Source organism: Enhydra lutris, unplaced genomic scaffold, assembly GCF_002288905.1.
Source record: "Enhydra lutris kenyoni isolate GAN:26980312 unplaced genomic scaffold, ASM228890v2 scaffoldscaffold1, whole genome shotgun sequence".
Taxonomy (NCBI): domain Eukaryota; kingdom Metazoa; phylum Chordata; class Mammalia; order Carnivora; family Mustelidae; genus Enhydra; species Enhydra lutris.
The window spans coordinates 87,778,912-87,795,171 of record NW_019154085.1 but is presented as its reverse complement, the minus strand read 5'-3'; the positions used below and the strand labels follow the sequence as shown (position 1 = coordinate 87,795,171).

General features: G+C 36.6%; 1 protein-coding gene across 1 annotated transcript in view; it reads left to right on the top strand.

Moving 5' to 3' along the window:
• The window catches only part of LOC111143410 (Rho GTPase activating protein 15), a 607,442-nt gene that overhangs the window by 332,875 nt on the left and 258,307 nt on the right, over nt 1–16,260 (top strand). The window lies entirely within an intron of this gene.

The window sequence follows — 16,260 nt, the reverse complement described above, 5'->3', positions numbered from 1 at the left end:
GGATGTGCTCAAGAAGAACTGAGGCCAATGTATCTGAAATACAACTTCTAGTGACAATAAATATAATCGATCATCTCCATCTCATGGTATGGTATGGATGCTTATCAAGAAGACACTCTGGGGGCGCCTGGGTGGCTCAGAGGGTTAAAGCCTCTGCCTTCGGCTCAGGTCATGATCCCAGGGTCCTGGGATCGAGCCCCACATCGGGCTCTCTGCTCAGCAGGTAGCCTGCTTTCTCTCTCTCTCTCTCTCTGCCTGCCTCTCTGCCTACTTGTGATCTCTGTCAAATAAATAAATAAAATCTTTAAAAAAAAAAAAAAAAAAGAAGACACTCTGAGTTTTCTTTTGCTCTACCAGTCAGAGCTAATCTTGCTTGAAGGTAGTGGATATGGCCCTATGAACTGCAGCAGCAAAGCAAAGGATCTTCAACCTACTAACCTATTTCATCACCTCTGACCCATTCCCATACTCATAATTCAGCTCCTCAGGTCTTTAGATTTTTCTCCAGAACTGACATTCCATCTGCAATTAATCCAGTGTTAAGGGTCTTTAATTTTTTTTAATATAGAAAAGGTGTTTTAGCTGTGATTATTAAAGGACACATTTGTGTGCCCTGAGGCTGCCTGGCATGGGATGTACTTCTGACACAATTCTGATAACAATTACCATGATATAAGGTAATGCTGTTGCCATATTTATCAAAGCAGACCTCCTGCCATTTCTATTTGCTTAGACACAAGATTTCAATCTTAAAGTAATGTACAAAATAAGAGACTTTTATTACCTTTTTTAAAAGTTATTATTATTAGCAAAAGTGGTAGTAGTAACCCACACCAAGCCTTTACCTGCAAGGATTTATATTGGTGGCACATTTATTTCCACAAAATTGCAATTAATAAATACTCATGCAGTTAGAGAATTTGGTATGCAATGTGCAAATGTATAAGAAAAAGTGAAAAGTGTCTCAACAATTTCTAGGGTTCTTCCTATGTCATATGAACATAGCTCTTTATTGATAGCTAATGTTAATATAAGCTTAACATAACTTTTATATACATACTCCAAATTTCTTCAAGTTTCCATATCTTCTTTCTGTTTAGACAGACAGGCATTGTGATTTTTAATTGTTAGCTCCCAAAGCTCAGGTAACTCAGCTTAATGGAGTCCAGTGCAACCCAGAACTTCCATTAATGATGTTAAGGATGATGAAGATGAGGAAGAAACGGAGAAAAAGACAAAGATGATAACCTATCTGTATGTATACAAAGCATCGTGGTCTTTTTCATCATAATGTTTAATCCTTACAACACTGCAATTGAAATATTTATATCCCTTTCATACAGATGAGGAAATTGGAATTCAGGGCCATGAAGTCACACTTTCTGAATGGTGGGTCTGTGAACTCAAGATAAGATCTCACACAAAAGCCTGTGTGCTCTCTACCATGCGTTTTGCTCAGACACCATGCAATTATTAAACTTTTTTTTTTTTTTAACTGACCTCTGACTATGTGTCAGGCTCAATGAGAGTATAGGGAGCACCATTAAATTCCAAACTGTACCACGGAGATCTGCCTCACCCCACCCTCATTCTTGACTCTGGCGTGTATCCCAATGGCAGTTTATTTCATGTGGCCACATATTGGCAAAATAAATATTTTGCCAAAATGCTTTGTGACCCAGAGCACATAATTCTCCTTTGGCCATTCCCTCGCAATGGAGCAATTAAGTTCAGTTTTCCTTAGCAAGGGCTCTGTTCCAACCCCCCCCCCAACACCCCCCCCCAATCCCCCCCTGCCCCGGTTTTCTTAGCCATTACATAAGCCAGCACCTGTTTGTGTTGTTGGGAATGATTTCAGACTAAAGTCCACAGGTGTTTTTTTCATTTTTTTTTTCTCTCATGCTATTGAATGAAAATAGCTACACTTGCTTTCTGATGACTAATTTAAGGGAATATTTCCTGGTGGAAATTTCCTAATTGAACTGTTTGACAAAACAGGGAGGGAGTCAGATCCTGCTAGAATATTTCTCCTTTACTCTTGGTTCTGCTTTGACAGTTTGAAGGATTAAGGGATAACAATGACAGTAGTTCTTATTATTACTCAAGTCTTACCGTGCCTTTCACACCATCCACAGTGTCCCTGTTGGAATAGATGCTGATGACTACATCTGTTGTGTTATTTAAAGTAGATCTTTAAGTCAAAATGAGGATGTGTGTGCGTCGCCTCATTTTGAGTTTGCTTAATGTTTCCAACCAGATTTTAGAAATAAATCCCAAATGCCTTTTTGCTAAGTGCATTTTCCTTTCAGTTTTAAACCTATGTGTATTTTAAAGGTCATTTAATCCGCTCATTTCCAGTTCCTCCGGTCTTAAATCATCACTGTGTTATTTTATGTAAGAGGTACTTAGTGTCTCAAGAAGCTTTCGGAGACCTTAAAAACCCAAAGACATTTTTCTCTAAGGCCAGAAGTTCTACTTTGTCAAGAGTAAACATGCTTGAAGAAAACCAAGATCTGAGCCTGTTCAATTGTCCAAAAGTTCGAATTTCAGAGGAGTTGGAACTGTGTGAAATGCATTTTGTCATCCATAGTTCAATCCTCTCTATCCTCTCCTAATTTAGGCTGTAACACATGGGGAGGATATCCAGCAAAGCACTCTCCTCAGTGACATCTGTGTCAGGAGGAGTGTCCTGGCAATTGGCAACAGGATCCTCTCCCCTCAGGGAAAGGGAAGGCTTAAAATCCCAAATGATAATGATCTATTACAGATTTCAGGTTACCAAAAGTTAAAGAAAAGGATAATAGCAAAACACTTAGCATTGTTACATGTCAAAAGAAAGGCTACTGTAAATTCTCCTTTGGGGCATGTATTTTTCCTTTTATTAAGCATAATTATGCATATACATGTAAATATATTTCCATATTCTCTTCAAAACTCTCTAATTCTAGCTATGTAGAATAAAACAATTATATGATTTCACTTAGATTCAAAGAGAAAATTCCTTGTCACTGGAAGAACCGGGCCAGTAGTGGGCGCCTACAGCAACAATATTGGCTCCTCGGGAACAATCTTCTGGATTTAGGGACAGTGTTTCTAGTCAAATTAAATCTGGGATTAGAGAGACATAAGGATATGCTGACAAAACCCCAGAAATGGTGGCTGAGAAACTTGAATCGAATCTTTACCTTTCTGCTCTTTACTACGTGGACTTAGGCAAGTGGCTTAAACAATTTGGGTGTCTTTTTCCTCATCACAGAAGCCTGGAACATCGACTCTGTGTTCTCTCTAGTTCACTCCAGAGTTAATATTTCATGTTTCTGGAACTCCAGCACGAACTGTGCCCAAGAATGGGGTTATCTGATGGTCAAAAAGCAAGAAAAAGCTTGGCAATTTGATTACAGCGAACTCATTTAGAAAAATAAAGATGTGAGATAATAACTGGTTCTTGACAGAAAGTAAATCTCCCATCACTATTTTTTAACGGAAAGATGAGTTCATCTGAAGCTGTGGCTGGAAAGCAGACAGCAGCGTCACTTGACACACATACAGTGGCCACCGTCGCAACACAGGAACCAGCGAGATTCAAAACGGGCAACAAATAACGCCGCCCGAATCCTGACCACATCAAGTGTCAGGATGATATGCGCCTTTATGGGTCTTTTCCTGTTTTTTTCCCCTTCTTTAGAAATGTATGTTATGAATTATGATTATTGCCGTGGAGCCAAGTACTCACCGGGCTCCAGCTAGATCTTTGTTTAGCGAGCATAAGCTCACTGCCAGCTGCAAACTGCAGCTGTCTGTCAGCATTTGTGAGGACAAACTGCTCCACTATCCCCGAACACTTAGCCATAGACTACATACTGTGTCCTCAGATCTGCTCAGCATACCCCGTGCATTTCCAGGGCACTTCTCGTGGGGGAGGGTCTCAACGGTTCGCACGCAGAGTGGCGCAAATAGCTAGAAGCTGATGTCAAAATGATTCCCCTAATAGAAGGTTCTGTCCCACGAAAGCTGTTTTGTGAGGGACTCACTGACTGGCCTGACATTTCCTGATCTTTCGCTGACAAAAAGCATGGGAGGCTGCCACTCTGACAACTCACTGTTCTTCGGGACATTGTGACCCCTGCGAAGAATGCCAAGAGAGTGGACCCGAGGCCAGGAGCCTGTCTCAGAGTGGCGGAATGTGGGAGTGAGAAGGCCACGGGCAAGGGGCAAAGCCAGAAGAAGGGCATGGCCCAGGGTGCTGACTGCAGCCATTCTCCTGGGCCATAGCGTGGGGCAGGAGGCAGGACTCAAAGGGATCCTTATCTCGGGAAAAACCCTAATCTAGAACTTTCAAGTAAACTTGGAACTCTGTTGCTTAATAAGGGGCTTTGAAGAATGAGATATTTTCCTCATGTAGCATTTACCATCCTTCTAAGCAAAAAAAAAAAAAAAAAATTAATTTCCAGGCACACTTAGGAAAAACAGAAAAACTAGCAGCCCCATCCCACACTGAATTCAGCATTTGTAGAGTTAACCAAAATCTCCCCCGTTTTATCATCAGAGTGACTCATGTGAGCTGGAAGGATCATTTTTTTAGAGGGGTGGCAATTTTAGGAATACCCTGAGAATTATGCTAAGAATTTAGGATTACCCTGCTTTCCCCAGGCATTTATATACAGTAAACTGTGAGCTTCTTAAGGAGTAAAAACTAGGACTGAAGTTTCTTTGGGCCCGGGAATGCTCCTAGGACACTGCAGAAAGCACGAGATATGATCAGTCAGTACTTGTGGAAGGTATGTCGTTAGGTTTTGTTTAATAATAATATTTTCAAACCAAAAAAAAATAAATCTGGAATTCTTCCCACTCTTGGGGTATTATGAGAACTGCTCTTTGTTATGTAAAAGCATAATTTCAGTAAGAAATGTGCCCTCTTGGGAGGAAAGGAACAATGCAAATTCAAATTAATAATAAAACTGTACAATACATAGCATATGGCCAAAGTTAGCCTGAATCGCTCACTGGAGAAAACATTCTAAGGTTTGGGAAAAGTCACATCCCTGGGGTGTGTGTGTGTGTGTATGTGTGTGTGTGTACTGTTGTGTGTGTTTGTGGGCAGGGCAGCAGTGACCCAACATCAACACTTTCTTTCCCACAACTTAAACATACACACAATACTTAAAATAGTTTCATTCAGGGGTAGAAACCATGAAAGTCACAGGATCATTAAACAATAGCAAAGCTCTGTTAGTCCATGATCTTTCCATATTCAAGAAGATTGTAAAATAAAAACAAGACTCTGCAAGGGATCGATATTTTCTAAAGGAATAGCCTCTTACAGTACAAGACTATCTGGCTTGCTAAGTGCCTTCACTTCTCTCTGTGTTATAGTTTGCTGCTTCCTTCATTGAGAAACCTTTTTGCTGGATGTGTTACATACGATGAGCTGGGTGTTATAATAAACAGAGAGGAAGGCTCAATAATGTATTTCAGTTAGGAAGAAGCACTTGAAAGAAATTGGTTTTGCTATACACATGATGTGAGCCAATCAATAGTGGTTTAGTCTGACAAGCACTGTCAATATCCATTGTCACAGTTCAGAAAGTCTTTAATGGATAGTTCTTCAAAACCCAATGATTTCAACACATGTTCAAAGTCTTGAAATATACTCTACCTGGCAGAAATTAATCACAGATAAACTCTTGGGGTTGAATACAAGTACTTTTTTTTTTTAAAACCGAGAGTCAAATAGCAGTGAAAATTGTATCTATATTAATATGTATTTAATGTTATGTAAATTAATATATATTTACTTTATGCAACAGCTAAGGTTATAGTCTAATAAAACCAGATACATAGTAAATGCCCAGTGCATGTTGAAAAAATAAGAAACACTGGGATGGAGGATGAGGAGGATATTTTTCATACCACCATCTTCTGTCCACTTACTGATTATTACAACCATGACTATAATAGAAAACATCTCTCATAACCTCATTATTCATAATTGTTAGTGTTACTGAATGTTTATTATACACTAGATATTGTGCTGGGTGTTTTGCAAATAATGGGGGCATTTAATTTGCACAAGGTGTAGGTATTATCAGCCCTATTTACCAGATGAGAAAATAGAGACACAAAGAACTTACATTGCTTGAATAAGATCTGACCTCTGTTAGGAGACAGAGTTGAGATTCAGATTGAAAATCTAAAAACTGTAGTATTCAAAAGAGAGAGAAGAAATGAATGAGAGAGAAAGGAATATATGGTTTTTTGTTACTGTTTGTTTGTTTTTGGAAGAAACAACATTAGCTGTTGGAAGGAAGTCATAGATTAATGGCTCATATCTGCTTTCTCCCTAATTACTGATCCTGAAGCTTTACTCCTATGAAGCTACCAGGAATAAAACTGGCGGACTCTGTAGTTGTGCAGAGAGAAGAATGAGATTTCCTGACTTGGCTGAGAGACGTGCTAAAGAGTTTATAGATGAAAATGCATGTGCTCATACTAATGTGAGCTAGGTATAGGTCTGTCTGTCTTTGAAAACGATTATGTGATGACAGGAGTCAAGGACTGAAAAACTAAGAGATCTGGCTAGGTCCCTAGCCTATTTGCTTTAGAGGGAGTCCCAATCCCCACCCTGCATCTCTACTTCTCTATTTATTCTTGTCTTGCTACACACAGCCACCTGGAGCATGGAAAGTGATTCTCATATTTTCCTACAGCCCAATAGCAGAAGAGCTCAATTTGTGTTCATGGTGGTTACGGCTCTGCACAACCCAGATGCCATCTTCAGCTGCTCTGACTGGCAATCCACAGAGTATCCCGCCATCAACTCTGTTGCTGTCCTGTGATTCACTAATCTCACCAAAGGCAACTCATTTTCTCTTTTAGGTCTATAGTGAGGCACACCACCTAGAATTATTTCAGCCAGCAGTTTAAGTACAGCAGATAATTTAAGACCTTCGGCTGGAAGTACTGAAAGTACTTGACTATGGTGGGAGGCTATTGCCATCTTTCTATGTCCTTAGGACTTTGACAGCATTGCCAAACAGATGGAGAGGCAGCCAATGGGGCAGGTTAGGAGTTCCCATGGGCTCGAACTCAGGCAGTCCTGCATTTGATTTTGACTCTGCCACTTAGTTGCTATATGACTCAACCGCTCTGAACCTCAGATGCCTCATCTGTAGAATGGACAACAATAAGAGAACCCATGACGCTGAATGGTTATGAGGATTAAAAGAGATGTAACATACTTGGTACTTTTTTTTTTTTTTGTCACGTTGCCAGTAGTCTAAGAATATCAGTTATTATTAATAACACATGTGGTATTAGGATGATCAGATTGGCTATTTAAATTGGAAATTGAGTCTGCTTTGAAAGGAGTAATACTATCCACATTACAACATTTAGATTTAAGAAAAGGTAAATATATATTTATTTACATGTCATATATAAAAGTTATAAATTATATATATACAAATTTAACTTTTCCTACAATCTACATAAATACCACCACTTCCTCTCAAATACTGATGATTTATCTTAAGATTTTTCTCCAACTACCGATGCCTGAAGTATATATTTTTATGTCCTAGTTCAAATGTTTATGTTTGAAAAATTCAGGATAGATTGTTGCATATTCTTGATCACACATAGGGCCAGGAGTTTAGAGATTAGAGAGAAAGCTTCAAAGTTGTCATATGTTACTCTCCTCTATACCCTCTAAGAATACATTTTCACAAAGGTACAAACAAATACACACGCACAATATGTAGTGGTAGCTCTCTCTATTTCTGTCTATCTGGAAGGAAGATTTAAATACCACCCACCCAATTCAAATACTGCTAAGCATGGTCTAGTATCTGAGTCAGTATGTAAAATCAGCATTGAAATTGCCCAATACTCTTAAATATGAATATCATTTCGCTCTCCAACTTGGCTTTTTTCCCCACGGAATTCTAAGTGTTAATTTCCTAGAATCTTGCCATGCTGTTACCTCTAGGATGGAATTGTCATGCCTACAAACTCTATTGTTTTTGTTTTTGTTTTGTTTTGTTTTTTTGTCTCTGATATTTGCATTCATCTATAGGGCTCTTCTCATTTGATTTGGCTGTGGCCTGTTTTCTGTCACCAGGAAAGAACCCATTCCTGTATTTAATACATGATCTTTTCTCATGGAAAACATATTTCTACTACATGGTGCCCTTTGTCTGAATTAATGCCCTATGTCATTGTTTTTTTCTTTCTCTAGTCATTTCACTTTCAAAATCAGCTACTGCCTGAGCTCAGTAACCACTTACTTTACGAATTTATCAAAGTTTTGAACAAGTGAGAAAGTTTTACTGACACTGTATCGACTCATAAGAAAACAAGAAAAATATCTAGTCAATAGAAGGTATCTTGATGATCTTAATCTTTATATCTTATACTGTATCTGATTCCATTTCAGGAAAAAAATTATCATCATTTGCCTTTATATACACTATAGGTTTTTGCTATTTAGGTCTATTTTCTCTTTCTTCTTTCCTTTTCTCCCAGAGTATGTAGTATTTTCATAACCTTTAAAGCAAATATCTTTTTCAACTCTTGTTCAAAAAGAGAAACCAGATAGACTTAAAATTGAAGGCAAATTACATCTGTGGTAATATTGCTCAATATTTGCACTACAGAATTGAAGTTAGCATCATCGTCATCATCAAGAAAGTTATGTAATTCAAAGCTACACTAAATGCTATAAAGAGTTTAAACAAAATGCCCTAACTCACACTATAGGAATACAAAATCAACCTAGACACACTGCAGGTGTGTTATCAGCAAAATAAAAATATAGGCCTGTACATGAAAGACAACAACGATTTACTCATAGATAGATGAATGCCTTAAAAGCAGAACACATGGATACATTTATTACCGAGAAAAACAGTCATGGAATTTCCATATGGCTGAATGACAGGAACATGACAATAAACTGTCAGCTCTTTATCGACACTGAAAATGGAAAAATAGAGTTACATTTGACCACTTCAACTAGATCATTTAGTCCAAAAGTCAACGTTTTTCACTGTATGAATTCTCACTTATTTTTAAATGGGTAGATGACATAAATAAGAATCCTTGGTTAGATAGCATCCACCTACCCTTCTGTTTTGAACTGATCATTTATTTTGTATTCCTACAATATCTATGTGGGAATTAAGTGGTTAAAACAAAGCGCTGCTGTTAAAGTGCTCTGCATTCCCTCTTCCAATTATTTCCAGATTTAATCGTGATTTGTGTTTCAAGTAAGTCACTTAAAGTTTCAATAATTTAGTTTCTCAGGCTACAAGTTGGGGGTTGAAATTATGACTTCTATTTACATCGAGCATGTGAAAGAGATATTAAATGACCAACAGTATATTAAGCCCAAACTCACCCTCTCTGCCCACTCTGACACAGGGAGTTACGTGCAAAGTTTGCAAGCTCCCAACCGCATGCTGGAGAGGGCAAAGCAGTGTATATTACAGCCTTCTGGATTAGCATAAGCCTGTGTGCCCTGTGAAGGAATCAGACGGGAGGCTGAAAAGAGATTTTAAAAAACTTGATTTCTCTTTTCAATCAATTTTGGGTAAAGCGTTCTTGTTTCTGTAATTTAGAAAGTGGTACAACAAGGGCAATTTCTGGTACAAGAAGGTCATAATTGGAAAATATGAGTGGAGACAATTCAGAACTTTGTTATGTAATCCATGGGATGGTTTGAGAAGTGTTTTGGAATCTGTTGGGATTAAGAGCCTGATATAACCTTATTTTGTCATTTCTTTCTTGATCTCCCTCCCTGGACACTTGGGTGTGGTAAGATGATTGTAAGTGCTGCCAGCTTTGCCCTGAACATTCTCCTAGACTCGCAGTATCTGGAGCTCTCTGCAGCTAACACAGCTCTCTATCTACACCCAATGTCGATCTCTACGTAAAACCTTACCCAAAAAGTGACAAGTAGCTTCCAAAGTTGTTTGTAATAGCATTTCCTTTAGCAACATATCTGAAACGTTAGCTCTCCAGTATTTCCAAATTAAAAAAAAAATAATAGTAACAGCATGTAAGTGTAACATGGGAATACCGCGAAAACAGCAGTTTGGCAGGAAAACGGGATATTTCAAAACAAGGTCCCCAGCAAGAAAAATTCTGGCAGATGCACAATTCTGGATCATATTATCCAAACTGTTGGATTCTGGAAAAATTTGAGGGTTTTCTTTTGTGGTTCTCATCCCTTAATAGAATGGTAGTGAATGTTCATCGTCCAAAGTGTGTTCATACCCCCTCTCATTACTAAAGTTGAAAAATAAATATACAAAGGACACTCATTACAATAACTTTTCCCATCCTAAAGCCGGTTTTAATGCCACAATGGCTGTGTCGAGTGTAAAACTTGTGTTGTGCTAATGACTATTCTCATACGCATTGTTTATTGAAGATCATCTTAAAAAGTCCTCAATCCTTGGGGTGAGCATAGCATAACATATAGAGAAGTTGAATCACTATGTTACACACCTGAAACGAATGTAAAATTGTGTGTCTACTGCACTCAAAACAAAACAAAACAAAAAAAACCCAAAAAAGCCCTCAATTCTAACTATTCTTTGGTGTGAGCAACTTTAAGGAAAGCAATTAAATCTCTCAATGGGTTAAGAATGGAACTCAAAGCTAATGCCTTTGGCCTGCGTGTTGAGACTTAAATTGTATATTTTTATTGAAAATTCTTAGGCTTTCAAAAATATTCTGTTTGGGCTTGAAAGAAAAGATCACCCATCAATGGGAAAAAGAGAGGAAAGCATAAAGGAAATAAAAGTAAATTCTAGAATACCTGGAAAGCTAATCCAATTCAGATTAACATTTTGTGGAGATAAAAATATGTAGAATTAAGAGTGATTCCTCTGTAAATCAGATTAAATGCTTTAGCATTTAAACCTGTATTGCTTTAGTCTCTTTTCATTTTTGAATAAAAAGTTTAAATGAGAATGGGAAAAAACTGCTCATTGGCTTAACATAAATCTTTAAATTACAGTAAACTTCACCCTCAAAAAGTAGTTGAATCTCTGAGGAAAAAGAAAAGGCTGAATTCTATTTTTCATAAATGATGGATTATTGTACCACACTGTGTATTTTCCAGTAAAGTGTCCTTTTATTTGCACTGTGTGATTACAAGTTCTAAAAGTATGTGTGGGGTCACTTGGGTGCTGTGGGAAAATGGAAGGAACACTGTTCTGTTAAAATCAGTAGTGAAATCAGAAGCAAACTATGTCCTGATTATCATAGGCATGTGTTTAAATTTTGCCTTCCTTAATTGGTGATGTTGTATTTACTTAAAATGAACAATTTGGCAAGTTTTTCTCCCTTGACAACAGAAAAGCGTAAACTGTTTTATAAGTTTGGCTGTTAAAATCAGATTTGTAAACCACGATATTCAAAGACTTTTACTGCTGTTTACAGGGACCCCATGATGGACTTCACTTTATAAACATGTGCTTTTTACATTTTTAGTTCGTATTTATAGTGCTTTCAAGTTACTTGCTTAATAAAAAGTATGCTATATATTGTAGTCATCTATTGCCTTGAACTTCTGCGTTACTCTTCTCAGAACAAAATGAGTGGAATGAATGATGGTAAAGGTCTTGTAATTGACTTGTCATCTGAGGATGATTATTTATAGCATCGGGAAATAGAAGTGGACACTCTAGTCTGTCTCCAGGAAAGTCATCAGTACAGGCAACTTTGGAGAGTTGGGCCATGTTAAAAACAGCGTGATCACACCCAAGACCCTGCTACTTTCTCAGTGTTTGTGAGAAGGAAACAAGACAAAGCATTTAAAAATATTTGTTCATGTTCTTTGAAAAAGCAATGTACCTTACATATGTCTCACATGTAGAGCTAGATGGTGGTATTGAAAACAGTATATGTTTTCTATTTTATATATAAAATATTTTGTATCTATTTTGTAAGTGTTTTATAGATATTTTATATAAAACATTATAAAGGTAAATATATAAAAAAATAAACATAATATATATATTTATATAATTATGCAAATATTTCCATTAAATATGTTTCTATATATTTAATATATATTTATTCATATATGTTTGAATATATATTTTATATATGTAAATTATATAAATATATAATAATATACAAAACATACAAAATATAAAATATAAAAATACATTTTATGTTTATATATAATATATATTTTTATATTTTAAATACTTTTATACTTTATGAAATTATACTTTATACTTTATTATACTTTAAAATTATACATTATATAAAAATATTATATATTTGTGCATATATATACATATATGTGTGTATATATATGTATGCATATATATATAAAATTAAGAATACTATCACTAGAGTACCTAAGGGATTCTGAAAGATATAACTCACTATATAATTATTTTCATAATCTTGCATTTATACTCTATGTACTTTCTAATCACATCATTTTAACTAGTTCTAAAAAGGCAGTAAAAAATGCCTCCTTTGATTCTGTATTTCTTGGCATTCTGTCATGGAAAGTGACAAGATTTTGAGGTGAGACTAGAAATAGAAAATATTACTATTGGTAATCTGTGAAAATTTAGATTGATTGGGCCATATTATTTCAAAAGGAGACCTAAGGCCAAAATTACCCTGAGAAAGATTTTTTTTTTTCTGAAGGATGTTAAGTGTTTGTTTCTTCAGTCTCCAATTCTAGAACCCAGCCCATGGGGCTTTGCTAGAGCTATCATTTGAAACAGATGGTATACGACTCGTGGTCACTGTAGTGACTAGACTCGATAAAAATTGATAGGATATGATAGCATATTCATAGTATATGTGCAGTATATTAAGATGCTTAGAATGACTCTTTCAATCACACAATTTTGAATCAGTTAATGCCTGATATTCATGGAACCCATGCAAGATAGAACAATATCTTGCATGGGTTATAATGGCACTTGCTGTTTTTCCAAAATGAACTGAAGTCAGTTCCTTTTCTAAGATTCCTAAGTCTTGTACTTCACACCATGCTGTATTATAATTACAAAGACATATGCATTTTTATCCACAACAATTGAATCCAGCACTGCCATGTATACACTAGGTAGTCAATTTGTGTTTATTTTTTCATCATCTAATATCACTGTCCAGAAATATAATGTGAGCCACATGTGTCATTTAAAATCTTCTGGTAGCCACATTTTAAAAAGCAAAAAGAAATATGTTCTAATAATATATTAATTTTAGTAATATATTTATTTACCAACAATATCTAAAACATTATTATTTCAATCTATAGCACAGTTTGCATTTCAAGTACCCAAGGGCTGCAGGTCACTGGTGGCTACCATGTTGGACAGCACAGGTCTAAAGCAGTGTTGCTTCTTTTTTTTTTTTTTAAGATTTTATTTATTTATTTGACAGAGAGAGAGATCACAAAGTAGGCAGAGAAACAGGCAGAGAGAGAGGAGGAAGCAGGCTCCCCGCTGAGCAGAGAGCCCGATGCAGGGCTCGATCCCAGGACCCTGAGATCATGACCTGAGCCGAAGGCAGAGGCTTTAACCCACTGAGCCACCCAGGTGCCCCCAGTGCTGCTTCATTTTAACTTCAGATACACATGGAATATATTTGTACAGCCCCCCAGAGTGAATGAGTAGGACTGCTCATAGCCAACCACACCTGCCCCTGGGGCTCAGGCTGCGTTGTTTTTACTCAATTATCCTGAGTGCAGAGGGCATCGGTAACTCTAATCCTACAGAACTGGTATGCCAGGAGCAACAGTGGGCAATCTCTGGTCTACAGCAGTGGCTCCCAGCCTCTTCAAGTGACAGACCCATTGACCCTCCTCCCATGATAGTGGTTGTACTTTTACAACCAATTCCTTTAACAAATAGATTGTAGTTAGATATAGAGGTAGATGATAGGTCAGATATATATGTTATATATAATATATAAATATAACATGTAAATATATATACTGTCTGTATGTTATTTACTATATACTATATATACTCACATACTATATATACTTTATACTGTTTATACTATATATATTATAGCAGATAAATATCAGATCATCGATCAGATATGCATGTTTTATATATATAAATGCAATATAAATATATGTACTATTTACTATATACACCCACTATATATATACATATACATTCACCATTTGTAAAGAGATATATTATTAAAATAATACTTTTCTTTCCTTTTTTTTTTCTTTTCACAGTTTCTTTACATTTTCTCAGTGTATGAGTAGACCTTCCACAACCAGTAAATGAGAACTTAAACAGATCCTGTAACTTTTCCCTTCAATTTAAGGCAGTGATTTTCAACAGGGAGCTGTTTCACCCCCACCCCCCAAGAAGACATTTGGCAATGTCTAGAGACATTTTTGATTGTCACAATGAGGAGGGGGTCCTACTGGCCTATTGTGAGCACAAGCCTGAAAGGCTTCTCAACATCTTACTTGTCCTGTACAAGAATTGCCTGGCTTAAAATGTCAACAGTACCAGGATTTAGAACCCCACTTTAAGGTAATAGAAAATATTATGGTCCAGTTAACTGGCAAGTATTATCTCGATTCAGTATTTAATAGTGTCTAATCCCTTATGATAAACAAAACTCTGAACTTAATTTAAAACTAACTCCAAGGTGCCTACGTGGCTCAGTCTGTTAAGTTTCTGCCTTCAGCTCAGGTCACGATCCCAGCACCATGGTTTAGAGGCCAACATTGCGCTCCTGCTCAGCGGGGAGCCTGCTTCATCCTCTCCTCCCCACTCATGCTCTCTCTCTCACTGTCTCTGTCTCTCTCTCTCAAATAAATAAATTAAATTAAAACTCCACTCTTCACCTAGCTGGGAGGAAGGCAAGATGTTTTCCTCTTCTGTCCTTCACTTTTCACTTTACCCCGAATCCCCATCTTGCTAACATGTTTGCAATTATTTTGTGGTCAGATCTAGGGACAGAAAAAGGTTTCTCACAATCTGGGCCAGGTAGACTTTTATAGCAAACGTTCTCCTATAAGCATTTCTGTGGATTCCTTGGAGACCCCACAAGGAACATTTGACATCAAGTCCTCTAATTCAGGCAATTTATTTTCTTCCAGTTGCAATTCTCTCCTGTCTTTCTCTTTTTTTCTTCTGAAATCCTCAGGAGCAGTTAGGATGGCTCATGTCTAGCTATCATACAATGATAACCTAGCAAATGTTTCATACCCCATAGCTATTTTTAAAAAACAGTTGATTAAAACCATTCTACTTTAAATGAGTAACTGAACTTCTGGTTTTTTTTTTTTTTTTTTTTTTTTTTGCTTTTCATTCTTTCATCTATACTCCAATAAATTAGAATACCAGATAAAAATCTTATTAGACTGTTCCCATATTCAAACTTGACCATGGACAAGTTACTTAAACTCTTTGTCTCAGCTTCTTCATCTCTAAAATGGGTAGAATTATTTTACATACTTCAAAGTATCATTGTGAGAATTGATTCAACAAATATTGAGTGAACATTTACATTTGCATGCTAAACAATGTTTGAGGTATTGGAGACACATTAGTGAACATTCACAAAAGTTTACAAATCCCTGGTGGTCTAGTGGTTAGGGCTTGGTACTCTCAAAAGTTTACAAAAATCCCTGCCCACATGGAGCTTACACTGCAGTAGAATTAAGTTAAATCATGTTAAATGCTTAGGAAAGTATCAAGCATGTAGTAGGGTCTCAATAAAATTTACATACACTATTATTAACCTAACTGAATGATTGATTTATTCTAAAATATAAGTTGAGAGGAAAAGAGCCTCTAAGAACCTAAGAAAGTGCCCCCAATCCTCCCAGTATGTCAACAATTGGGTTAAGACAGGGAAGGGCCCAGTCAAGATCTATTCTCTTACAGAGACAATGAATTCTTATCAATCCATGAATAATAAGATACTTTGAATGTATTTAGACTCTGTACTTATGAAGGTCCAGACCTTAAGTGTTATGTTCATCCTGAAATTCACAGTCTTTAGCATAGGGCCTGATGATCAGTAAACATTCAGCTAATATATGAATTTGACATACACCTATCTTTGAAGATAGAGCTTAGGATAGAAAGCTGAGAGTGGGGTACCAAAGAAGACATGGAAAAAGTCTGAGGCAAATTTGTTTCAGAATTTTACCTAGAACTGGTGGTGATTTCACATCAATTAAAAAAAAATAAGAAATATCTACTTCAGAAAAAGAAATCACCTTGAGTTAACATAAAA